General features: G+C 41.8%; 1 pseudogene; it reads left to right on the forward strand.

The window, feature by feature from the left end:
• The first annotated feature begins 5,060 nt into the window (after positions 1 to 5,060).
• Positions 5,061 to 16,827, forward strand: LOC706682 (calponin-2-like; annotated as a pseudogene).
• The last annotated feature ends 10,735 nt before the right edge of the window (positions 16,828 to 27,562 follow it).

Here is a 27,562-nt window from a genome sequence, read left to right on the forward strand (position 1 = left end):
CCAAAATAATCAGGAATGTAATTTATTAGTTCGGTATATCATTCAGTTAGTCAAGAAGTCTTCATTCATTCATTCAACAAATATTTAAGTTTCTAAAATGTTCTAAGTTCTGGGCCTAAATCTTGGTATGCAATACTACCAGGACTCAGCCATCAACATGATGCGGTAGTTCTATGACTTGAAAAAGCATTATGAGAACATATAGGGAGGGCACCAGAGGACAAAAGAGAAGCCTTCCTATTGACGGAGAAAGCCGAGTTGAGGGACAAGTAGCAGTTAAGTGGAGGACGCTCGTTTGGGGCAAAGGCCACGTGGCAAGCATGCCAACAATACTTTGGGGAAGCCATATGGCATCAGACTGATTGAGGCATACAGTGATAGGTGGGGCATGGCGAGGGATGAAGATTTCAATAAAAGAAAGGGTCATAACTTGAGGGGCCTCCTAAGTTATGGTAAGGACTTTGGACTTTATTCTAAAAGCCATGGAGAGCTACTAGAAGGGATTTTAGCAACAGAAACTCAATTTGAACTGTGCTGGGAAAGGTCACTCAGGCTACAGGTTGCATAATTTACGGCTGAGACCAGGAGGAGCTGGCCTGGAAGATGGCCGTTGAAAAACAGACAGGAGAGAGATTTGGTTGTCAAAATGACGGGGCCTGGTTATTGGCCAGAGACGTGAGGAAGACAGAGAAAGTGAAAACAAGTTCTAGGTTTCTGGATTGGATAACGGAGGGTGGATGGTATAGTTATTTGTCTGTTTGTGGAACTAAGAGGAGAATTGGGTTTTGGAGGGAGGACAATGAACTCAATTTTGGATATGTCTGGGGGTTGAGGGTGGCAGGGGGAAGCCCTGCTTTTGCACTAATCCAGTGCCTGTCTGGGTGGGTGGGCGAGGCTGTTTATAGCACCAAGCACAGGCTCATCATCAGTTAACAAGCATGGTTTATTTTTCTCCCTGGAATAGAAGAGGATCTGGACTGAGGATGCAAGGAATTTGGGCTGGAATATGCCAGAGAAGTAAACCTTGAGTTAGAATCAAGATGTATGGTAACAAGATTTAGCTTCTGAATGCAGAGACAAACAAACAAAAATCGAAATATCTCAGTGTAAAAAAAAAAAAAAATAACAGAATTTCACTTGCTCCAATGGTTTTGTTTTACAAATTCCTTGACATGCTTCTGTAACAAAGCAATTGCTTTGCTGCTGTTTTCAGGGGGCGCTTCCTGCAGGGCACACCTAGAAAATGGTGTGCTTCACAAAAGATACGCCATCTCCCTGGGCTCTGATTTTCTCCTCAGGTCAGTATTTCACTCTTGTCAGGATATTGCCTGATGCCTGCCTGTCTCAAACCCCAGAAGAGAGCCATCTGTTGAGCTGTGGCATGTTTTCAGCCACAAGTCATACATCATTATTCTAGCCAGGTCATGCTGTTGCTTGTAGAATTTCTTATAGATGGAGGCTCAGCTTATGTTCTGAATTAGAGGCTCTCATCTGCCTGTGGCAAATTGCAGCACGCGCTAGTGGAAATTCCCTCTTGGGTGGTGCTTGAAATATTTGGGATATTATCTGTGTAGACATTCTACTACTCCTTTTAAACAACTCTTTCTCCATTCAATCTTCAAAGGAAGTGTGTGTGTGTGTGTGTGTGTGTGTATGTGTGTGTGTGTTTGTTTTGGATTATCTCACACCAAAAGCATTTTCCATTTTCTTATTAGGAACTTTCTCTTTGTCCAAAAGGAGAAAAAAAAAACTTGTAGAGAACACACTTGAAGCTTTTTTTAAAAAATGACCTGTTTATACCTTAAAGGTTGTATTATGGCGTAACATATTTGTGATTTTAAACTTTTAAAGAGGGAACACTTTTGAATTTAGCCTAGTATTAGTGATGTCACTAAGGAATACTTCCATTTAGTAGCTTTGAGTGAAATAAATGCTTCAGCCTTAAGGAACAAACAGCTAAAGGTAAATAGGGTGGCTAAAGGGAGAAACATATTACAGAGGCAGTTATGCAGGTTCATGCTACAAGTGCTGAGCCACTGTCATCTTTTCTTCTTGCTCTGAATGGATCAGGAGGATTCTGCTCCTTGATTTGGGAGACAGGAATTACCCTATCAAAGAACAGGTGGGAAGGGCTGAGCATGCTGGCTGGGCGGGAAAGTCTACATCGGGATTTTCCTTTCCGATGGTAAAGTTCACTGCAGAAGAAAAGCTTTAGGAATTTTAACATGCCATGAGGCTGAAAATTCTGGAAGATTTTAGCTACAAGAGATTGAGGCAGAGCTATACTCAATCCTGGAGACAGAAGTGGAGTTAAATCAAGTAGCCACTGATGAAAGTCCTTCAAAGGTGCTTCATCATCCTCTGGATAAAGCTCAACTTTCTTAAGACGGCACATGGAATTTTAATGATTTGGCCCTGATGTTTCCAGCCTTATTTTCTTGCCATCCTTACCCATCTCTAATACCTGGTACCATGTCATTCTTCCCAATATTTATCCTCAGCTTTTCAAATAAAGCATACTGTTGTCAAAGGAAGAATATAACTAAATAAAAACGAGCTATTCTCTGTATCTCAATTACAAATTCCTTGAAATAAATGAACAAATCTGACATAAAACCAAATTTGCTTCCTATTGAAGTTGGAAAACATGCGTTTCTGAAACAAATATGACTTGGATAAATAAATGACCTTGCTACCTTTTCCAAGGTCCTGTGGTAATTTGGTGATGAAGCACACCTCTATTTTATTGTCTGTAAAATAGGAATATTACAATTTACTAAATATAGCTGTTGAGAGAATAAAATGAGATCATTCTTCTAAAGGACTAGTGGTGGTACCTGCTGTATAGTTGGTACTAAATCATGACCACTATATTAATCTAAAGGACTGACTCAGCCCCTTCCAATGGGTGATGCTTCTAGAAATAAGCATGAGCCCACAATGCTCTGACTTCCTTGCTGTGCTTCTGAAGGATTCTTCTGTGTGTGTGTTTACGTGCTCACACCCATGCCCTCGCTGAATAGCATGGCGTATACATCACACGGAGACTGTTTTCCAAAAGTCTGTTCCATTGTAATCTACATTTCCATCAACCTTCTATTGACTTTGCCATGCAGTTCAGATCATCACTTAGGTATTACTGACACCTTTGAGCACATCTGCTGAGAACTGTGCTTGGAGGATTGCACATTTTGAGGGTGTGTGCATAATGATATAAGGTTCTAAATAATAAATTAAAAGATAGTTTAGAGCCCTCATTACAGCCATCTGTGTTAACTTCCCATTACAAATTAAAATATCCATTTTGACACAAGTTTAATTTTTCCAAAACACCTGTTCTAAAAGGCAATGTACTTTTTACATAATGGAAATGGCAACACTTTGAAAATATTACACTTTACTGGAAAGTCAGTTATGTTCCAGAATCAATGTTTTCTATGGCAGGCGGGGTGGGTAGTTCTCATACGTAATGAAGACCATCAATCACCAAACAAAAACCCCGCATAACGTATAAAGAACTCACCCACAGGTTTCCTTTTCTTTCTCTTTCATTAACTTTTAAAAATCAGCAATAAGTTCCTTTGGTTTTCTTCTCATATTTTACAAAAATCATTGGAGAAGCAGAGGTGTGATCAGTTAACAACTATTGAATTCTGAAAAAAACAACAAAGCTTCCATCTTAAATCATCTACAGAAATTGAAGCAATTTCCATTACAACCTTGTGGATTAGGCAGCTTATTTGTACAATCCATTTTCCTTCACATTGGCTACTCATTGCATAAATAATTCTGCTTGTGTGGCTGTGCAATACTGATATTTCACTAATTTTTCTGTTAATCCAAATGGCATCAGGCATTGAATGGCGTAGGCGTTTTTGGAAACTGACTTCGGTACAGACTAAAATAAGAGAATTTTGGTTTACAATGGCTGTGCCATTTTCTAGGCATCATTTACTGTAACTGGATAGCGAAACAAAAAACCAGTGTTTCCTTAAAATAAGACAATTAGCAAGGCCTGTCACAAGAAGTGAAAAGATTTCCCTTCCTTCTTGGTTTCCTTTTAACTATCTCTATAAAACAAAGGAATTGCCAGAAACCTTTGGATGCTTCCTCTGTCTTCATGAAAAGGACTACTTAATTGAAGTTACTGACCTTCTTTCCTTTTGCGTTCAAAGATCACCTCTACCCCCTGGGAGAGATGTCAGGGGAAAGATTTCTGCCTTCCAAAAGCCTTAGAGAATTATAATCATCTGTCTCCATGTATAATATACTCTCCTTTGAGTACATTAAAAAGCCATAACATGCAAAACATACAGTGCATGTTCTTTACTACTTTTCAAATATAGGTTCTTTGAAGGCATGATGGGTAAGTTCAGGGGTGGTTGCAGGAGGGCTGGATTTAAATACATTTCTGAGCAATTCTAAGATTCTGTGATGTTGTCACTTGCATGATCTAAGGTACTGCTCTGAACATCACTTCTATGGGCTGACTGCCAACTACATTCTTATGTTTATTTCTGCACTGTTCCTTACTCAGGCAGTTTCTCATCCCTTTTATGCCCTCCTCCTCAAAAGTGGAAAGGCCTGGAGGGTAGAGGGAGCCTGGCATTTTGGGAGGAACACAAATAATTGGCTGTGATCTGGATTTCACATTGTTGAGTTGGGAGGTGTGAGTGAGAAGAGATTGGAAATCGTGGAGAGTCATGTCAACTTTGCAACTGAATTTGAACTTGATCCTTAGGACAAGGAGGTGCCAATGAGCATTTTACAGACTAGCCATATGGTAAGATTTTAGTTTTAGAAACGTTACTGTTAATTCTGGGTAGTGGGAATATGAGTGTTCATTTTACCATTCTTTGTACTTTTCTGTATTTTCAAAAGTCTGACTCAAATGAACTAGACAAATACAGCTCTTCCTGGCTACAGAGTAGAGAACAGATTAGAAGAGATGTGACACATACATCAGCTGGAAATTTGTGACAGTAATTTAGACAGGGGACAATTATGTGCTATGCAAGGCAGTGCCCCAGTAGGAATGGAGATACACAAATGGGATACACATGTCGGAGGTAGAATTGGAATTGGACATGGAGGGGAGTGAAGGAAGTGCGTGTCATTAGGTTTCTGGAAGGTCAAATGGGTGAGTGATAATGGTCCACACAGGGACACGCAGGGAAGTTGATAATGTCTGCTTGGGACAGTTGGAAGTGTCCGAGAGTCATCTCAGTAGCGATGCCCTACAGGAAGTTAGATGTTTTAATCTAGAGCTTGGGAGAAAGTTTGGGAGTGCAGATTTAGATTTAGGCATTGTCAGTTTGTAGAAGCCATAGGAATAGAATACCTAAAATACCATAGAATCACCTATAGGAATAGATGAGATTACTGAGAGAATATAAAGATTAAAAAATAGGAAGGTTGAGGCATGAAACTCTGAGAGACATCGATAGGTATCAGGATGTTAGAGGAAGGAGACTAACAAGTGGATGGAGAACTTGTTTTACAAGGAAAAATGTCACCAATTGTGGCAAAAAGGTCAAGTGAGATAATTCTGAAAAATCTTTTTTTTTTTTTTTTTTTTTTTGAGACTGAGTCTCACTTTGTCACCTAGGCTGGAGTGCAGTGGCCCCATCTCAGCTCACAGCAACCTCTGCCTCCCAGGTTCAAACAATTCTCATACCTCAACTTCCCAAGTAGTTAGGACTACAGGTGTGGGCCACCAAGCCTGGCTAATTTTTTTGTATTTCTAGTAGAGATGGGGTTTCACTGTGTTGCTCAGGCTGGTCTTGAACTCCTGAGTACACTGAGAGCACTATTTCCTCACATCAGGTGATCCTCCCACCTTGCCCTCCCAAAGTGCTAGGATTACAGGCATGAGCCACCATGCCAAGCCTGAAAAATCATATTTGATTGAATTTAGCAATAATGACATTTTTGGGAAGAGCAATGGTGGTGGAATGACAAGGGAAGAAGCCAGATTGCAAAGTTTAAAAAAATCAAATAATAATAACAATAGCTACATTTTTGATAGCTTATTTTGTACCAGACACCGTGCTAAGCTCTTTATCAATATTGCTACATTTTATATTCACAGCAATCCAATAAGTAGAACTAATATTTATTTCACTTCACATAAGAAAACTTAGATGTAGAGAAATTAAATACTATGCCCCCCATCACACAAATCAGATGGGAGAAGAATGACTCTGACTCAAGTCTACTTTAATCCTTAATTCCTAATTTCATTAGAGAGAAGAGAGGGACAGTGAGTGTCCACCTGCTTTCAACAGTGAGGGTCTGAGGTTCGAGGGAAGGCAAGAGAGAACCAGAAGGGCTAGCCCAGGAAGAAGAGGGGTTTTGTCTGTCTGCTTGTTTTCAAGATGGGATAACCTCAAGTGTATTAAATACTGATGGAGAAGAACTGGTAGAAAAGATCTGGAGAGAGAAAGAAGGACTGACCCACAGGATTGGTTTCCTGAGGAGGTAGCACAGGATGGAATGGGGTCCTGAGCATCTACTAACATTCTCACCATTGCGATCACAACAGCGGGGATCCCACACTGGGGCACCGGGCAGTAGATGGGTGAGGGAAATCTTGCATTATGGCTTCTATTTTCACTGTGAAGGAGGAGGTGAGGAGCTTTTGTCAGTAAAGAGGGTGATGCCCAGCTAGAAGCTTTGCTGAGTATGAAGTTGCCTGTGTGGAGGATGGGAGAGTGCCAGCCAGAGAAATGCAGAAAGACTCCAAGTAGCACGTAAGGCCCAGTGGAGGCTGAAGGCCACAACTTTGTAGTAAAACTAACCTAGGGCAGAAAGGAGGAGAGAAAGGCACAGTCTGTGCTTGATAAAGAATGTATTGAATCATGCAAAATTTGGTAAATAAAAGAGGGGAGTGGGGCGGGAGATGGGGGAAGAGCCAGAGGATGGGGGAAAGAGGACATGGGACGGGGGAGAGACAAAGAGAGAGGAGCCCTGATGTGGCTTTGGAGGCCTGGAACACCAGGATTATTAAGAATTCCAGTGTTCCCTGGACTCGGTGGCATTGCTTTATCTGGATTTTCATTTTGTGGAAATCCTCCTGGGTCCTGGCCAGTTCACGCAGTGACTTTGTAGTTCACAGCAGTGACTGACAGCTTCGCAAACCAGGCTTGATGTCTGACAGACGACTACATCTCTGCTGCTAAGTGCTGGATCTTAATTTCTGCATAGCTTTGCAAACCCCAGCACGGAGGTTCCTCGCAGGACCTTCAATTTTTGCCTGACTCTCTTCCTTCTGATATTAAATTTCAGGATGGCATTTCAGGCATCATTTTCTTGACAGGAAGGGTTGAACCCAGTTAAAAATTCGGATGCAGTAAGGGGCCTCGCTTGGAAGGAACTGTGTTTCTAAATCAAGGCCAGATGGCTTTGAGGGTGGCAGCCTGGAATCTTCCTTCCATGTGGGTCTGCTCCTCCCTCAGGGTGTATAGGGTCGCTTTGGTGGACATGGACATATTACTTTTGGTACGTTCAACCTAACTCCTAATAGACCATGTCATCACTCACAATTGACCTTAGATCATGGGGTCTTCAACCAAGTTGGGGAGGAGCTGAAATATGGCCCAACGAAAGACTTTAGACAAAACTGCTCTAGTTCTTGGTGGATTCTTGTGAATAAGTGCTAATGTCATCAACTGAAATTCTGGACACCATGCCAGTTTTCAGGTTATGAACCTTTTTCCTCTTTGACAGTTGCAAACAAATCACACTTCCATTGTATTCATTCACCAAATATTTATTGAATACCTACTATGTTCTAGGCATGCTCTGTTGTAACGGTGCCCCTCACTTTATGCTTCTGTGGTCAGACCTTTTCTCCTGTGATTAGGACCAAATATTTGGAGAAAGGATTAAAGCTCTCATTTATTGAGCACCTTTTATAGCCTGTGCTATACGATCTCCAGGCCCACCAAAGAATACATCAAGGTAAGAAGTGTTATGCCCATTTTATAGATCCAGAAACTGAGATTTAGACATATGAAGACAAGTAGCAGGACTGGTATCTGAACCCTTCCCTAGTTGTTTTCAAAGCTCATAATCTTTCTACTTGTTAAGCTGCCAGAGAAGAAAAGCACAAATAAAGTGGAGACTGAGTTTTCAAGAACACTATTTCCTCACATAATTGTATTTTGGCGTTGGAAGCAGCCATTTACTCCTTTATGAGATGAATAAGGATCAATTTCTTAGCAGGTCATTTTCTTAGCAGTGAGACTGCATGTAAAGTTATAGACTGGATAATTTTTTTTTTTAGTTGGGATGGTAAATGTAAAGACCACATTCACACAGTAAAGCTAACTGGTAAGCCCTTAACTACCTTGAAAAGCTGTGTGGGTTGTAAATCCTCATTCGTTTTGTACTCATTCTTCCATCCACTTGCCACCAGCATAATTAGCTGATGTTAAAGAGATGTCAACTGGAAGAAGAAAAGGGAATTCATCTTGGTTGAATATCCCTGGGGGCACCTGCCTATGTCATCCCATTTAACTGTGTACATACCCTGCAAAGTAGGAGAGACATGTAGGAATTTACTTATGGCCCAAGTAAGAAAAAAAATTCAGAATTTGAACTCCAGTGTGTCTGGCCCCAGAGTTCTAACTTTTACCAGTCTTACAATTATAGAGAGCACTTCAGGGATTTTGGCAGGCGGCTGGCAGGGAGGAGGGTAGCAAGGGTTAGATGTCAACTCAGTAGGAAGCAGATCTCCTACTCAATCTCCTGCGCCTTTGCTGTTTTCTCCTTAATTTCAGAGGGATTTTTACTTACAACAGCAGAAGCTACGTGCACCCCATGTGACTTTTCTTATTGGGTATTACAAGGCTCTATAGATCTTTCTCCAGAAACGTCTACCTCTGGTAACGTCGTAAGGTAGAAGTAGCAGTACTTTTGGAGCCAGGAGGCTCACTTGGAGCCCTGGTTCTACTGAGGAGCTAGGCATCCTTGGGAAAGACTCTAAATTCTTTTGGGTAAAATCTTAAAACTCTTATTTTCTTTACATTTTAAAAGGAAACACTGATACCTATGGTATTCAGCCATTCATCATTCATTCATTCATTCATTCATTCATGTACTTGTCCCTATGCCAGGCACTCTCTAGCCATGAGAGTTATGGAGTGAACAAAACAGACAGCATGTCTGTTCTGAAGAAACTCATATTCTAGTGGGGAGATTGATTAGAAACAATAAGCAAATACATTAACACGATAGTTTGGGATTAAGCTTCATAGAAGAAAAAATAAATAAACATGGCCCCATGACGGAGATGGGTGGCATGGATGAGGGAGAACACTCTAGGTTGGGTGGCTAGAAAAGGGCTCCCTGAGGGGTGACATATGAACTGGGATCATAATTACAGAGGGAGCCAGTGTAGAGGAACATACCCCAGGGAAAGAAGAGAACAAGGGAAAAAGATGGACAGGTGCTTGGAGTGCTTGAAACACAGAAGGAAGATCTTAGATGACAGACCCAGTGTCATAATACATGCAAAAATACTTTGCATGTTTTAAATAATTATGTAATCCAAAGATTATTATTTTTACTTCTCTTACCTTCATTATCTTTCCTCTCTCCCTCCTTTCTTCCACCCCTCTTCCTTTCTTCTTTTCAGTTTGTCTTTTATACCAGTGCTTCTCAAACTCTGATTAAAAAACAAGCATTAAGCCAATAAAAACCTCATTTTTAATTTTTGTATTTCTAATCTGTTGCAGACTGGTACTTTTGTAAAATGTCCCAGTACTGTCAAATAACTACAGAGATTTCTAAATGCTTATCTTGTCTGCACCTCCCTCCTGGTGGGCTGGTCTCTGATAATTGGTGGACCACACCTTGAATAGCACTTTCCTAGATAACGGAGCTTTTCTGGCCCAACCCTGCACTCACAGACATGGTCACTGGGGATCGCTGATCACTTAGCAAACTCTAATATCCAATGTTTTGGTTTTAGTTAACACTTTATTTAAATAGAACCTAGGCACCAAAACCACACCCTGGACATCCATGTAAGCAAATCATACTGTAGGCCTCAGTGTCTTGCTCTCTGATTTCTACAGATCCTCCAGACTCTTAGAGACAAGGGCCTGGAGGCTGTTGTAAATAACTGCCCTTAGTTTTTCCTGATACTGTTGTATAATAAAACAGCCTAATTAGCCTAGAGCCAGGGCAGCCCTGTGGGAGATTTCATACACAATCTAGAAAGAAAGCAACGACAGGCAGGCTTTTCCCGCTAGGTCTCAATTCTTTTTACTAAGTTTGAAAAGCCAGGGGGGAGTGTCCAACAAGGATAGAATTCTTGGCAAGGTGAATTTCCAGCTGGCTTGAAAAGGCTTGAGCAATAATGGCTGACTCTTAAATGGGGAATGGAGAAGGTTATTAAAACTATCAGAGTGCACGTTGGGGCATTTGTAGCAGCCAGGGTGAGCTGTGAAACTATGTGGTGGAGAGGTGAGGACCCCATGCCAGGTCTGGGTGAGGAATAAAGATAAGGATGCCAGGTTCCTGGGGGAAATGCTGTTTTTCAAGGGTGACACAGAATTTCTCTGATGCCTCAAGCAGTGCACAGAATTTTTAGCCACTGGAAAGGTTTCAGTCCTCACCAAAAAAAAAAAAAAAAAAAAAAAAAAATCAGAGACTATTGGCTTCTGCAGACAGAAAACAGTCTTCTCGTTTTGTCTTAATTTTTGAAACAACTAAAAATCCAGCAGAAATTCTTTGGAAGACTTCCCCAGTGGAGTGTTCCTCTAGGCAAGGAAATGGAGGTGCTCTGGAGTTTTTTGAATAGCTACTTTTGGTTTGGCAGACATAAGCCCTTTATCCTTTTCTTGGATATTTTTCTCTCCCTGCGATTAAAAAAAATTTCCTGGAAATTTAAATATTTGAAAAGAGTTTAGAAGTCCATGAAAGGAACTGTATGTTATCATTCAGTTTCAGTCTCCATGGGTACAGGTGTTTGCACCAACTTTATTTCCAAAAATGGAATGTCATGTTCATGGCGATTTAAAGAAGAGTAGGTAAAAGCTTTGGACTTTGGAGTCATATAGACTCAGGGGTGAATTTTGACCCTGCCTTTTCCTAGCCTGGGTAAATCATTTCACCTCTCTGGATCTCATCCCCCATGTGTAAAGTGGAGTAATGACAATACCAATGAATGGCCCTTGTTAGGCATTAAATGAGTTACATCAAGGGAACCCTCAGCACAGTGCCTGGCACACATTACAGAATGCTTCCAATTAATGCCTGATGCTATCCTTTTGTTATTCATTATTACTTTCAGGGTGAACTCGAATCCAAGGGACTCCTTACCAGTCCTTTCCTGTGCTGACACCTTGCTCATGTAATAATTGGGCTACTTCCATGCTATTGGTTGCCCTACTCCTTTCCATCAGCGTGTGGATTGTTTTTATTTGTTTGATGTGATGCAGGAATAAGCTTACACTGTTGTGCCAGCTGCTACGTTGGAGATAGAAAATGGATTAAAAATGGCAGAAGGGAATTGATATTTATCAAAGACTCACAAAGGACACTACCTATTTCATCTCATTTAATTCTCACAGCAGCCCTGCAAGGTAGGTATATTACTCTTGTTTCACAAATAGGGAACGGAATCCTGAGATGTTAAGTGACTTGTCTAAGCTCACACAGCAAATAGGTCGATTTGCACCCAGCTCTTTGTGTCCCCTAAGATAATGTTTGTCTTACTGCACTATACCACCTTTTTGCCTTTGATGAACTCAGGAACTAGTTAGGTGAGAGAAAATGTGCATAATGCAAGGCAGGAGATAGACTAATAGAAAGCTGTCACATACAAGTTGGAAGGACAGTAGCAGAACACACCGGCCAGCTTGGCTGCCTTGCCTATTCTCTTTTCCTGAGTTTGTATATCTGCCACCACTACTGTGTAGGTGGTGGAAAATCTGTGCTGTCTAGACCAGTGTTGGACCCTTGACAGCCAGTGCTGTCTAGATTAGTAGTGGACCCTTGACCCAACTAGGGACAAGATGATTTTATTTTGCTTAAACATTTTTAAATTGTTTATTTATTTATTATTTATTTATTTATCTATTTATTGAGACAGAGCCTTGCTCTGTCACCCAGTCTGGACCCGAACTCCTGGGCTCAAGTGATCCTTCCATCTCAGCCTCGTAAGTAGCTGAGACTACAGACATGCCCCACCACACCAGCTCTCTCTATTCTTTAAGGACATGAAGACTATAGTTGGTGGGTGTTTGAATTGAGAGATTGCATAGACCCAGGAGTAATATACTAGTCTTCTATCATTGTGTAACACATTACCACAAATTTGGCAAATTAAAACAGTACCCATGTATTAGCTAACACCTGGCCCTGTGTGGCTGGATTCTCTGCCCAGGGTCTCAGAAAGCTGAAATAAGGGCATTGGCTGAGTTGTGTTCCTTTATCAGGGCTCTGGGGAAGAATTCTTTTTTAAGCTCTCTTGGGTTGTTAGCCAAATTCAGTTTTGTGTGGTGGTTGTTGTTGCAGGGCTGACATTCTCATTTCCTTGCTGGTTGTTGACTGGTGCTGTTCTAAGTTCCTAGAGGCCACTTGTAACCCTTGTCCTTCCTCTCTGAAGCCAGCAATGGAGAATCTTCCTCTGTTGAATTCTTCTCATGCTTTTCATCTTTTTCTTAGGGAGAGCCCAGACTCTTTTAAGGTTCACCAGATTAGGTGAGCCATCTGCCTAAACCCCTTTTCTTAAGGAGAAAGTACCATACAATATAACTGAATCATGGCAGAGAAATCCATGATATTCACAGTCCTGGGGATTATGCAAGGCCCATGCACCAGGAGCTGGGAGTTTTGGGCGTCAGTTTAGAATTCTGCCTAACACAGATGGGGTTGCCATTTGGGGAGCCATATGCAAGCAGTGCTGGGAGATCTGGAGGGGAGAAGAGAGGACGAGGAGAGAAGTGGAGAGAAAGGAGGAGGGGAGAGTAGAGGAGGAGACAACAGAAGAGAAATTTCCTTATGGAGGCTCTAAATGAGAATGTTTCCTTCCTTGCCTTTTTCAGTTTTTACAAGACATCTAAATGCCTCTAGTCTTGGCCTCTTCCTTCATCTTCAAAGTGTGTCACTCCAGTCTTTGCTTCTGTCATCACATTGCCTTTTCTCCTGTGTTGACAAATTTCCCTCTGGCTTCCTCTTACAAATGTACTTGTGATTATATTTGGGGCCCATTGGACTAATTCGGAATAGCATCCCCACCTCAAGATCCTTAACTTAATCACACCTGCAAAGTCCCTTCGAGTTAACATTTACAGGTTCCAGGGATTCGGACCTGGATATCTTAGCAGGGGTAGGGGTGGGGTGTGGAGGTGGGGGAATTATTCAGCTCACAAAATTACATGTGGATTCTTAAGTCCCATGGCTAAAGTTCAAATCTCAACCCTGCTGTTCACTAGCAACATGACCTCAGTCAAATGATGAATACTTAGCCTTTCTGTGTCTCAGTTTCATTATCCCTTAAGTGGGGATAATTATAATAATATATGCATTGATCATTTTTGTGAGGATTAAGTGAGGAAATTAATGAAAAGTGCTTATCCCAGAGCACAATAAACATTGAGTAAATATTGGTGATTATGGTTTCCACTGATGTTATTTAGAGCCTGTGCTGCGTATTTGTTGTTTTAGCCTGCCAACATCCATTTACTTCTGCTGCGGCTAACAGTGCCTCTGTTTTTCTTGGAGAACTTCCTTTACCTCACTCTCAGTTCATATGGTTTAGGTGGGGCTGAATTCAGTGCTAGCCCCAGGACTGTGAGTGGGAACCAGGTCTAAACCCATCAATATAATTTCCTTGTCTTGGTCCCAGGAATTGGTTCAATGATGCATGTATGAGCTAAGTTGGTCCAAGCAGTGTGACCCTCTGGCTTTTCCAGGAGCAACTAGAAAAGCAATATTTTCAAGGAGTTGCTGAAAGCAGAGTGTGTGAAGCTACAGCTACTGGCAGCCTTTTTTATCTTTAAAGTTTTGCCACACTGTAGAGCCAAGGTGGGAAGCAGAGTTAAGGGAAGGAGAGAGACCCCTGAAGTTTGAGGTTAAGCTTCAAATACAGCTGGTCCTGAAATCAGCACTTTTGTGGTCTGTCCGGTTATGTGAGCCAACAAAGTTCCCTTCATCAGTAAGAAGGGAACTTTTATCTGAAGGATTTCCAGACTCATGGGACCGGGAGATCCTTTCTTTCTCTTTGAGTGGAGACAGAGATTTATTGGCCATTTCTAGGCTTCAGCCAACTTGTAAGAACCCAGAAGCCCATGTGTGCATAGCCCCAGAGTATTATTACTTGGGTACGGCGAAGTCCCTAATATTCTCTCTCCCCCTTGCACAATAATGGTGATAACAATGATGGTATCTATTGAATGCCTCCCATGTGCCATCCATAAGGATTTTTTGTCCTTTCTAGTACTTGCAACAGCACTCCCAGGGAAAGACTGTTTTGCAGATGGGAAACGGAAGCCCTGGGAGATAAATTTTCCAAGGCCAAATAGCGAATGCTCAGCAAAAGCAGGGATCAGTCACGGAGCTTTCTGGATTCAGAGCCTGTCCCTTGCCTACGCTGCTGCAATAACTCCTATAGCCAATCTGGGAGAAGTCCCTACAATCAGGAATCAAGTGATTCTGTCTGCAACAGCCACAGCCACTGGGCCTTTCTTCCTGGAGGGTGGGATTCTCCTCTTGTTTTGTACTTTGTTTCTCAGAAGAGGCTGTAGACACATAGACTCTAAAAGCCTCCTCTGTCTGACTGGGTTCATCGAGCATTCTGTCCTTCCACATTTTCCAGTGTTTTATTTAAACCTCTTCATGTGTTGGATTTGTGTCTAGAGGATTTTCCTTAGTGTTCAAATAAGGCATTTTATGCTCTTGGGAATTATATACCCACTGGATTTACCATTCTTTTTATAGGAATACACAGAAACTGAGATGTGAGACACAACATAAAGCAAAGAGAAAGTAGTTACCACCTGTTGAGCTGTCATATTCCAAAACAGATAATAACAGCAGTGGGCCAGTGAATAAAAAGCATGAATACACACACACACAAACAAAGGTTGGACATGAAATATATTTGGATCTGAGCTTTATGCCCACTACTTTCAAACTTTAGGCAAATTACTTGATCATTTACCTCTCAGTCCCCTCAACCCAAAATTGGGATGATAAAAATTCCTCATAGGGTCACTGTGAGGATTGCAGCTATTATGTGGGAGAAAATGAGAACAAGAGCAAGAAAGAAAGTCATAGAGTCCTAATAAATGCTACCTGCTTGCCTTTTGCTAATGCTAATTTGATACGTGTCCTGTTATTTATTAATAAAAGTATCTAAATACGTAACACCTAACTTTCCAATATCTTCTTTTAGTCCCTATTTTAAAATTTTAATTTATAAATTTAAATATTTCTGTTCTGTCTCTCATTTCCATTTTTCTTTGCATCTGCCTCACCCATCTCTCCAGACTTGCTTTCTTCACTTTCCCATGCATATAGCTACAAAGTTGTCCCACATCTCCAGAGTTTCCAAGTCCTCAGTTCAGAGGAGTCACTAGTAACTACGCATCCCAATTCCAAGATCCTGGGATAGGGACTGACAGGTCCAACTGTCCAGTTAATAATGGCTGGCAAGTCGGGTCAGGTCAGTAGAGGCAGGGCTTCAAAAGCACACTGATTTCCTGGCAGCTCTCAGAAAAAGAGAATCAGGGTGTGTCAATACCATATAAAGATTTCAGAGAGCCATAAAAGTTGGAAAATGAATGGATATGAGATTTGTGTGAAATTTGTTAAAACACTTGACAGCAATTTTTTGCCTTGTTCTCTCTGCTGAAACCAGGGGGCACCTGGACTTCAGCTCTGATTCTTGAACCAGCAGTGGGTCCTACTCTCCTATGGGCTGTTGGCTGAGGTCCAGAACTGACTCCTGTCCAAATATGGCCCCCAGAAGGAGGCAGAGCTCCGCAGCTGGATCGAGGGAACTCACCGGCCTCTCCATGGGCCCCAACTTCCAGAAGGGCCTGGAGGACGGGATTATCTTATGCACACTCATGAACAAGCTGCAGCCTGGCTCAGTCCCTAAGATCAACCGCTCCATGCAGAACTGGCACCAGCTAGAAAACCTCTCCAACTTCATCAAGGCCATGGTCAGCCATGGCATGAACCCCATGGACCTGTTCAAGGCCAACAACCTGTTTGAGAGTGGGAACATGACTGCAGGTGCAGGTTTCTCTTCTCACCCTGGCGGGGAAGGCCAAGACTAAGGGACTGCAGAATGGGGTGGACATCGGCATCAAGTACTCAGAGAAGCGGGAGCGGAACTTCGACGATGCCACCATGAAGGCTGGCCAGTGAGTCATCGGGCGGCAGATGGGCACCAACAAATGCGCCAACCAGTTGGACATGACCGTGTCTGCACGAGGAGGCATTTCTATGACCCCAAGAACCACATCCTGCCCCCATAGGGACCACTCGACCACCAGCCTCCAGATGGGTACAAACAACTGTGCCAGCCAGGTGGGCATGACGGCTCCCGGGACCCGGTGGCACATCTATGACACCAAACTGGGAACCAACAAGTGTGACAACTCCTCCATGTCCCTGCAGATGGGCTACCCTCAGAGCGCCAACCAGAGTGGCCAGGTCTTCAGCCTGGGCCAGCAGATATACGACCCCAAGCACTGCCCTCATGGCACAATGGCTGACGGGGCTCCCTTGGGCGCCGGGGATTGTCCGGGCTCAGGGAAGGCCCTTGAACATCCCCCTACCTACTAGGAGGAGGCCGGCTACTAAGGCTCCCAGCACGCTCTTCTCCCACTTCGTCTCCCCGTCTGGGTTTTGGGGTTTTTCTGTATTTTCATCTTCTTTTTTTCTTAACCTGTTCAGTGCTGCCAATCAACTGAGGGTCTGTGAGTGGCGGCCTGGGATCTGGCAGCAGGGCTTTTTCCCCCTTGCCTTGGTCCTTCACAGGACTGAGCCACGCGGCTGTGGGGTGAAGGGTGGAGGCTGTATTCCAATATGTGTAGGGTGAGGTTCCCCTGCTGGGACGTCCACACTGTGGGCCGAGCTGTGCTGGGGAGAGGAGACCTGGGATTGCAGGGAATTTGTTCCCGAAGGTTCCCAGTTGCCTCACCTCTTGCCCCTTTTGTCAGCTGATCAGTTTGTGGTTTCTGTACCCGCAAAAGTTTCAGGAAGTATTAACAAAAGAAAAATACATTTTTTCCCCCAAGGAATGGGGTGGGGACAGTGGTGAGGGCGCTGGGAAATTAGTCCCTGGGAAAGGGGGCCCGGCCACGATGCTAAATATCTCAGGCTCCCAAGCGGCTGGATTTCCTGAGGACCCTCAGACCTGCACCGGGGCCCTGTGGGGAAAGTGAGGCCCATACAAGGAAGTGGAATTCTGAGCTGTTGGGGCTAAGCCTGACCCCCTCTCCATGCTAACCCCCACACTGTGGCCTCAGTAGGCTTTTGTTGTTGTTGTTGTTGTTGCCCAGGTTAGAGTGCAGTGGTGCGATCTTGGCTCACTGTACCTCCACCTCCTAGGCTCAAAGGATTCTCCTGCCTCAGCCTCCCAAGTAGCTGGGACTGGAGGTGGTCCACCACACCTGGCTAATGTTTGTATTTTTAGTAGATACTGGGTTTCACCATGTTGGCCAGGCTGGTCTCAAACTTCTGGCCTCAGATGATCTGCCCGCCTCGGCCTCCCCAAGTGCTGGGATAATAGGTGTGAGCCGCCATGCCCAGCCTCTCAGTAGGTTTTAAGGAGCCCCCAGCCCTCCTTCTCCCATTCTGGGCCTGACCAGCTATACTGCTTCATCTGCCCTGGCCACACACCCTGCCAAGTACTGCACAGGGATCCCCACCTAGGGGCCCTGCTACATGAGATAATGTGAAATATGACTATGGACCAAACACAATAAAACTTCTGTTTGTAAGAAGAAAAAAAAATAGCCATACTGCCCAAAGCAATTTATGGATTTAACACTCTTCCTATCAAGCCACTAATGGCATTCTCAAAGAATTAGAAAAAACTAGTGTAAATTTCATATGGAACCAAAAAAGAGCCTGAATAGCCAAAGCGATCCTAAGCCAAAAGAACAAAGCTGGAGGTGTCACATTACCCAACTTCGAACTATACTATAAGGCGACAGTAATCAAAACAGCATGATACTGGCACAAAATAGGCACATAGACTAATAAAACAGAATAGAGAACCCAGGAATAAAGCTGCACACCTACAGACATCTCATCTTTGACAAAGTCAACAAAAATAAGCAGAGAGGAAAGGATTGCCTTTTCAATAAGCAGAGCTGGGATAGTTGGCTAACTATATGCAGAAGAATAAAACTGGACCCCTACCTTTCACCATATATAAAAATTAACTCAAGATGGATTGAAGATTCAAATATAAGACCTAAAACTGTAAGAATTATAGAAGAAAACCGAGGAAATACCATTCTGAACATCAGCCTTAGGAAAAAATTTATGACTAAGTCCTCAAAAGCAATTGCAACAAAAACAAAAAATTGACAATTGGGACCTAATTAAAGAACTTCTGCACAGCAAAAGAAACTATTCACAGAGTAAACAGACAGTCTATAGAATTGGAGAAAATATCCACAAACTATGCATCTGACAAAGGTGTAATAACCAGAATCTATAAGGAACATAAACAATGCCACAAGCAAATAACAACCAACCCCGTTAACAAGTGAACAAAAGGCATGAGCAGACACTTCTCAAAATAAGACATACAAGCAACCAACAAACATGTGGAAGGATGGTCAACATCACTAATCATTGGAGAAATGCAAAGCAAAACCATCAGGAGATACCATGTTACACCAGTCAGAATGGCTTTAACAGACTGTGGAAGAAAGGAAATGCTTTTATACACTGTTGGTGGAAATACAAACTATTTCAGCCACTGTAGAAACCAGTGGTGATTGCTTTGGCGATTCCTCAAACTTAAAACGGAAGTACCACTCAACCCAACAATCCAATTACTGGATATATATGCAAAATAAAATAAATCTTTCTTTCTTTTTTTTTTTTCTTTTTTTTGAGACTGAGTCTCTCTCTGTTGCCCAGGCTGGAGTGCAGTGGCACAATCTCCACTCACTGCAAGCTCTGCCTCCCGGGTTCACGCCATTCTCCTGCCTCAGCCTCCCGAGTAGCTGGGACTACAGGTGCCTGCCACCATGCCCGGCTAATTTTTTGTATTTTTAGTAGAGACAGGGTTTCACCATGTTAGCTAGGATGGTCTCAATCTCCTGACCTCATGATCTGCCCACCTCAGCCTCCCAAAGTGCTGGGGTTACAGGCGTGAGCCACCGCGCCTGGACAGAAAATAAATCTTTCTAAAAAAGACATGTACTCATTTATTCATTGCAACACTATTCACAGTAGCAGATGTGGACTCAGCCTAGGTGCTTATCAATGGTGGTAAAATGTGGTACATATACACCATTGGCTACTGTGCAGCCATAAAAAAGAACAAAATCGTGTCCCTTGCAGCAACATGAATGCAACTGGAGGCCATTATCCTAAGTGGATTAATGCAAAAAACAGAAAACAAAATGCTGCATGTTCTCGCTTATAAGTAGGAATTAAATATTGGGTACTCATAGACATAAAGATGGCAACAACAGACACTGGGGAGAAACAGAACGGAGAGGGAGAGGACAAGACTTGAAAAGCTAATTGTTAGGTATTATGCTCACTATGTTGGTGACAGGATCATTCCCATTCCAAACCCCAGCATCATGCAATATATCCATTTAACAAACCTGTATATGTATCCCCTGAATCTGAAATAAACGTTGAAATTATTTTTAAAAAGAAGGAAATTCTAACACACGCTACCATATGGGTAAATCTTGAAGATATTATGCTAAGTGAAATAAACAATTCACAAAAAGACAAGTACCATATAATTTTAACTATGCGGTGTACCCAGAAGAGTCACATTCATAGATACAGAAAGTAGAAGGGTGGCTGCCAGGGGCCGAGGGGTCAGGGTGGGTTGATGGGAATTGCAATTTTGCAAGATAAAGAGTTCTGGGGATTGATCACACAAGTATGTGACTATATTTAACACTACTGAACTGTATTTATAAATGGTTAAGATGGTAAATTTTATGGTTTGTATTTTTTTAACCACAATTCATTTTTTAAAAAAGGATAAGTAAATGAGGAAATAAAAGTAGGGCAGGGCCTTGTGTAAACTGATAATGTCCCATGGACCAGGGAATATGATTAACTCAACCCTTCCCATGACACATGCACATGTAAAAAAATGTAGGCCAATTCTTGTGGTCCTTGCTTTTCCTAAAAGCCTCACACTATGGGAGTAGACAGATAAGCGACCCTTAGGTCGAATCTTCTTTGTGTTGCTTGCAACACTGTTTTCTATCAGATGAGCATGGTTGATTGTGATAGATCTGGAGGTTTTATGTTCACATTCTTTTCTCCCATTCACTATTTCTCAGCTCTGAATTGGCAAGATTTATTACAGTTACAAGGTTCTATCTTCCCTTTCTCTTTGTTCAATTTAATTTTGTGTAATTTAAACCTTGCCTTCTCTTTCTCCAGATTGTTTTGGATTCAAACTTGCTATCAAAGCACTGGCAGATCACTTCGCCTTGGCATGGCTTACAAAGTAGTCCAAGAAACACTTTGTCCATGGCACTTTGCACCATCACAGTCACTTTGTGTGGAGATGTTGAGTATGGCATTGTTTCTCAGCTGTCCATAACGATGTCATAGGTGGTCTCAATGTGCAACTGCAAGATAGATAGGGTTCTCAACATGGAATCCGAAATAGCCATGCAAATCCAAAAATGTATGTTGGGTATGAGGCTAGAGATGGCAGTATTGAATACAAGTCCTAGCTTGGGAGCACAGGTGGTCTAATCATTGTTCATGATTCCCAGTTAGGTTGGACAATTCTCATGGCTAATTATGCACTCAAAGTTCTATTCTACATAATGCTTAAGTTGTTTTTTTCCGTGATTTTACAAAAGGAAATGCATTGAAATTTCCTTAAATTGTGAACTGATTTGGTGATACAGTTTCACTGATGGAAATAATAAGGAACTGTATAAAAACATTGTTCTCTTTCCTGAATTGCTCAACTGAAATGCTTGGTCTTCCCAAAACAACAACAACAACATGTTGAAATTAATGGTGCCTTTCTGTTGGTATCTATTTAGATGCTGTGACATGAGTGGAAGAATTTTATAGTCTTTGTCTTTGTCTTTCAGTTAGATAATTTATCCAGTCTTGGTCTGCAATGTCCTGATTCTGTACTGCTGTAAAAGTTCAAGAGTTCTCGATAAACAAGTTGGAGATTCAATAGGACATACACACACAACAAAGAGAGAGAGAGTGTGTGTGTATGTGTGTGTGTGAGAGAGAGAGAAAGAGAGAGAGACAGAGAGAGAGAGAATCAAGATCAAAGTAGTCTAAGAAACACTTTGCCCATGGCATGATCAGGGAAATATGTAGGGGACATTGTTTTTTCTAAGGAATAATGATGATCTGTGATGGTCTCTGTGATAGCCAAGGACTTAGGGGTTTCTTTGCTGGCCAGTGTACTAAACTGGATATGAGAGATGGAAAATAAACCCTGTTCTTACTATAATAAGTATTATCTCCATTTCTTATAGGCACCAGCCTCCCTAAGCCTGACTGCTTGAGAAGCTAAAGCTATGAATTGTGAGTAATTGTTTGTTACTGTTATTTTTATTGGGCAGAAATGGAGCGGGTAAGGAAAAATCATTTCCTTAAAAAACAAAATGGATTGATAAATGCCACAACATGGATGAGCCTCAGAGACATGTTAAGTGGAAGAAGCCAGATACAAAAGACCACGTATTGTATGATTCTATTTATATGAAATATCAAAAATGGGCAATTTATAGAGACAGAAAGTAGATTAATGACTGCCTGTGGCTGGGGATGAGAACAAGGAATGACTGCAAACGGATAGAAGAAATCTTTATTGGCATGATGGAAATGTTCTGATACTGAATTCAGGTGATGGTTGCGTAACTGTAAAATCATTAAAATCATTACTAAAAATCATTAAATTGTACACCGAAAACAGCTGAAATGTGTGGTAAATAAAGTGTACCTTAAAGTGTATGTTCAGAAAGGAAGAGATTTCTGCCAGACAGAAGCCATAGGTTTTTGTGTTTGAAATTGTACAAGTTGGCCCTATAAACCATGTCTTCTTTTGCCTTCAAACTGACGGAAAGTGGATTCCCAGTGTCAGGAGACAGTCACTTTCTATTGTAGAAATTGCCTGAAATGCCATTTAGCAACTGTTTAGGAGTGAAGGGGCTGGATATCCTATATCACGGCACTACACTGGTCATAGGTGTGCCCATTCAGTGCCAGATAATGGTTTCATGCCTGCATTGCTGCTTCCTGCTGGGCTCTCAGTCTTCTCAAGCATGGTCTTCTAACCTTGAAAATGGTCTCTCCTGGACAATGGGATTATCACTTCCCACCACAGTACAGTGCATTTACAAACTTATCACTTGCCATATTACGATGAAATGATGTTTTATCTGTGTCCTGCCCAAAATATAAGTTCTTCCAGGCTGAGAGGCTGTGTTGTATTCATCTCTATGTGCTCAGGACTTGACACAAAGTAGATGATTGATACTGGTCAGAGATGACTTTGTTTGCCAAAGAGTTGCTATTGATCTTGTGGAAGGGAATGATAAGAGGTTGAGGAGAACACCAAGTCATAGGTAGACTTATTTTCATTTTGTCAATTTTCTTTTACCACAACAATGTTGCTTTAAAAACCCCCCAAAACTCAGTGGTTAAAAACAACAGTCTTATCTTTTCACATGTACATCCATGTACTCATCAAGGGTTGGCTGATCTAGGTGGCTGTTCATGTGAACTTGGCTTGAAGCTATGGGGTGGGTTCAGGTGTTCTCCACCTGTCTCTCTCTCTATTCTTGGGTGCATGAGCTGCTAGACAATGCTCTTCTTGTGGTGATGGCTGAATAGTAAAAGCATGAAAATATGTGATGCCTCTTAAGATTTAGGCTGAGAAATGTTCAGCACCATTCACATCCCACTGGTTAAAATAAGTCGTATGGTTATGTCCAACATCAGTGCATGGGAAAATGAACACAACCTTTAATTGGAGAAACTGCAAAATCAGAAGGCCAAAAGTATATGATGAAGAATAGGAAATAATAATGCAATACGCATATTTATAAATGGTTTCCCCAACAAAGCCAGCTTGAACTTATGGACCACAGAAGCATTTTAAGGGTGTGTGTGGAGACATGGCAAATGAGGAGTGACCAAAGCTCTATCTGCCCTGGGATTTCCCATCTGACTGCCTTGTACCTCCCAGTCATGAGAATAGTGCTGCTGCTTCATTTCAGCTGAACATAGCTTGCATAATCCCTTCCTTAGGCACATAGTAAAGAATGATGAGTCAAGAAGCAGTTACTCTAATGGGAGGTCATAACAGAGTCTTTGGTGGTTTAAAAAAGAGGGGTTGGGTGCAAGTGTAAGAGGGGAAAACTTAAGTCATAATTTGAATTTCAGAATTTGCTACTTGCACCTGCTGTGAAAACTGTACTCCAAAAGGGACACAACTAGAAGGAGATGAAAATTGTCCTGGGGCTTGTGGAGGCTACAAAGTTGCTCTACCTGACAGAATAATGATGAGTTTTTGGAAGGGCTTCCATTTACAGAGGATGCCAACATAGCACAATCATTTAAATGAAAAGTTGTGACCAGTGTGTTTGCAGGCAGAGCTGTTACTTTGTCTTTCAGCCGATTTCTTTCCATGAAGTGAAAGAATAGCCTTGGGGAGGCTTTACCATCTACAAAAGCAACTTTGAAACCCCGATATACATTACAAAATTGCACCAATGTAGAATCAAACATAGTAAAAACATTATAAAGGCCCCGTTGGGTGCAGAGGACCTCAATTCTGGCCACTTTTCCTTTCTTTCTTATATCACTTTTAGAAAATAAGTGTTACCTTGCTGCTCCCCCTTTTTTTTCTTGTCTACCTGAACAACACATTTAAAATAAATTCATTTGGTTGTTTAGCATTTGTTCAGTGTTTACTATGTAGTGGCAGCAGGCTTTGTTCTAACTACTGTGATCAACCATCTCATTTGCTCAGGACTGAAAGGTGTTCCAGGATTTGGGTCTTTAAGTTTTAAAATTGGAACCATCCTGGGCAAACAAGGACAAGTTGGTCACCCTAGTTCTGAGGTATTATGGTGAACAAAGCAGACATAGTCGGCACTTTCATGAAACAAACATTCTAACCAGAAAGAATAGCTCCCCAAGTTACACAGACAAATAAAATTATGCATGTGCTGGTAAGTTCCTTGAAGGAAGAAAATATAGGCTCAAGGTAGAAAATACTAGGTAGTAACTCCCTTTTGAGCGTGATGACTGAGAAGAGGAGACATCTAAGCTTAGGCATAAAGGAGATGTGGAGCCAGCGAGGTGGAGAGTGGGGGAGAGGGCCTTCAGAGGGAGGGAACAAAATAAGTAAGGCCCCTGAGGTGACAATGAGCTTGGTGTGTTTGACATCATTTCAAAAATTCTATTTTGTTTATTCATTTATGTCAGAGACAGGATCTGGGTCTATTACCTGGCATGATGATGGCCCACTGGAGCCTAGACCTCCTGGGCTCAAATAATCCTCCTGCCTCAGCCTCCTGAGTAGATGGGACTACAGGTGTGCCCCACCACCATGCTTTTAATTTAAAAAATTAAAAATTTTTAACTTTTTGTAGAAATGGAGTGTCACTAAGTTGCCCCGGCTGATCTCCAGCTCCTGGCCTCAAGTGATCGTCTTGCTTCTGCCTCCCAAAGTGCTAGGGATTACAGGCCCGCTTGATGTATTTGAGAAGCTAAAAAAATGCACTGGGCGGGCACAAGGAGCACCAGGGGAATAGACTCAGGGAGACTGGAGAGCAGGCAGGGCCTGGTAGGCTATGGTTGAAGTTTGCTTTTTTTTAGGTTTATTAAAGTTTAAGACACATACAGAAAAGTACACAAACCATAAGCATACTTTTAACAAATGTTCTCGTACTCAACATACCTGTGTAACCAACACCCAAATTAGGAAACACAGCATAGTCATCAGATGTATCCCTTGGTCCCCTTTCCAGTCTGAGAGCCCCACTCCTGTCCAGGGTAATTACTAACCTGATTTCTAACAGCATTGATTAGTTTTGCCTGTTTTTGAACGTAAGTTAACAAATCATACAGTAGGCATTCTTCTATCTTCTGCTAAACAGTATAATATTGATTCAATCATATTTTTTCTGTGATTCAACTTATTTTTACTGCTGTTGGGTATGTCATTGTGTGACTATACCAAAATTTATTTATTCAGCTACATTGATGGCCATTTGGTTAATTTCCAATGTGGACACATTTATGAATGGTGGTGCTAAGAATAATATTGTATCTGTCTTTTGGTGTATGTATATGTATGTATTTTGGGGCAAGGGAATGTATATATCCAAGGCTAAGATGGCTGGGACATAGGATACGCATATGTTCAGCTTTAATAGATGCTCCCAAATAGTTTTCCAGCCAGTTTGTTCCAATTTACACTCTTGCTAGCAGTGTGGGAGCATTCTAATTGCTCCACACTTGGTATTAGTCCATCTGCCTTTTTCATCCTAGCCTTCCTGAAGGGGGTAGCACTATTGCAGTGTGGCTTTAATTAGTTCCTGGCAACTAATGAGGCTGAGTGACTTTTTGTATGTATGTTGGTCATTCGGATATTCTCTTGGTCAAGTACTTGTTCAAATATTTAGCTCATTTTCTTTTGAGTAGTCCCTGTTTTTCTTAGTGATTTGCTTAAATTCTTTTATATGCTAGATATGAATCCTCTATCAGATACATGTTTTGCAAATACCTTCTCTCACTCTATGGGTTTCTTTTTCACATCTCTTTGTTGAACAGAAGTTATTAACTTCAAAATAATTCAATTTATTGTTTTCCCCTTCTTGGCTAGTACTTTCTGTGCCCTGTGTAAAAAAGCTTTTTCAGATTCCAAGAGAAGTGGAATTTCATTTCACGCTCAACGAGGAAGGCACAGCAGGAAAGTGACATGATCATCTTATGTTTGTAAAAATTCACATATGCTGCTACTTACATATGAGAATGAAGGAATTCCATGCCGGGGTCAATTGCATCAGCCCAAGTGAGAGATGATGAGATGATGGCTCAGGATTGACAGGGTTCACAGATGGGTTGGCTTCATTGAGGTGGAGGAAAAAAAGGGAATGAAGGGTGATCTTCGGCTTATAGTTTAGAACTGAGTAGGTAATGGTGCCATTTACTGAGATGTGGAACTGAAGGCACTTTGAGATGATATACAGAGAGTGATTTTTTTAAAAATGAGACACATTTTGTATGTGTCAAGTTTGAGATGTCTCCGAGGCACCCAAGTGGAGACTTCTGGGGGCATCTAGATACGCTGATTTGGAGCTCAGACTTAGGGCAGGAGTGTGCATGTGGTGGAGGTTAGGGAATCTGAATTCAAAGCCCTTGGAGTCCTTCCTGATCGGTCTGTAAGAAAATTGATCACTCCTCCTTTTACCTGCCTCTGTATTCTCTACAGATTTCTGTCATGGTATCAGTAAATCTTTTCTTAAAAACAAATTTGTCTCACTCAATTAGTTTGGGAATTCACTGAGAACAAGGTATCTGATAATGTCCCTGTACATTGCATGAGTCATTCATTTTCATTAACCAGATGAATAGGTTTTCTTAAAAAAGAAAAACACAGAACTTAAAAATAAAAAAACAGGAGCTTTTAAAAACCGAAACCTACCATTCAACTAGAATTCACAAAATGTTCTGCAAATTCCAGTAATAAGTCAATAAGACAAGGAAAAGCTTCAGTACTTGAGCAAATAGAACAAAGTTTGTTTCCAGAATGTCTAAATTGCCTCCTGACAGTGAGTAATAAAATGATTCTGTGCTTGGTGCCTCGATGCAGAAGGGAGGGCACTGGGCACCATCCTGTGGCATGATTATTTAAATAGGCTGCTGGTCTGTGTCAGGGTCAGCAGGCAGAAGATGCCAATTTTCATGACAAAGTGGAGCTAAAACAAAGCAAAACTACTTGGGGCAGAGGAGGGAACTGACACCTCTTTCCAGCTTCCTATTTCCTGTGCCTCAGCATCTCCCAAAGTTGGCTCTTTCTGAAAGCAAGAGGAAGAGTTAATGCGTTAATTGAAAGCCATGTTTGTTTTCTAGGTTTGTTGTCACAAAATTCTCCTACCTCACTGCTCTGCTGAGGCCCATTTCAGTGCTTCTCAAGAAAGCATGAAGCTCAGGGGTCCAGAGGAGGACACAATTTCAGTACGGCCAACCTATCTACCCAGAGTTTTGAAATTTTGCATCTCTTTGTCTGGACCCGTGGTGTCCATAGATAGGTAATGTGAGCCACCTTAAAATTGGTAGAAACAAACAGGTGAGATTAATTTTAATAACATATTTTGTT

Source organism: Macaca mulatta, chromosome 2, assembly GCF_049350105.2.
Source record: "Macaca mulatta isolate MMU2019108-1 chromosome 2, T2T-MMU8v2.0, whole genome shotgun sequence".
Taxonomy (NCBI): domain Eukaryota; kingdom Metazoa; phylum Chordata; class Mammalia; order Primates; family Cercopithecidae; genus Macaca; species Macaca mulatta.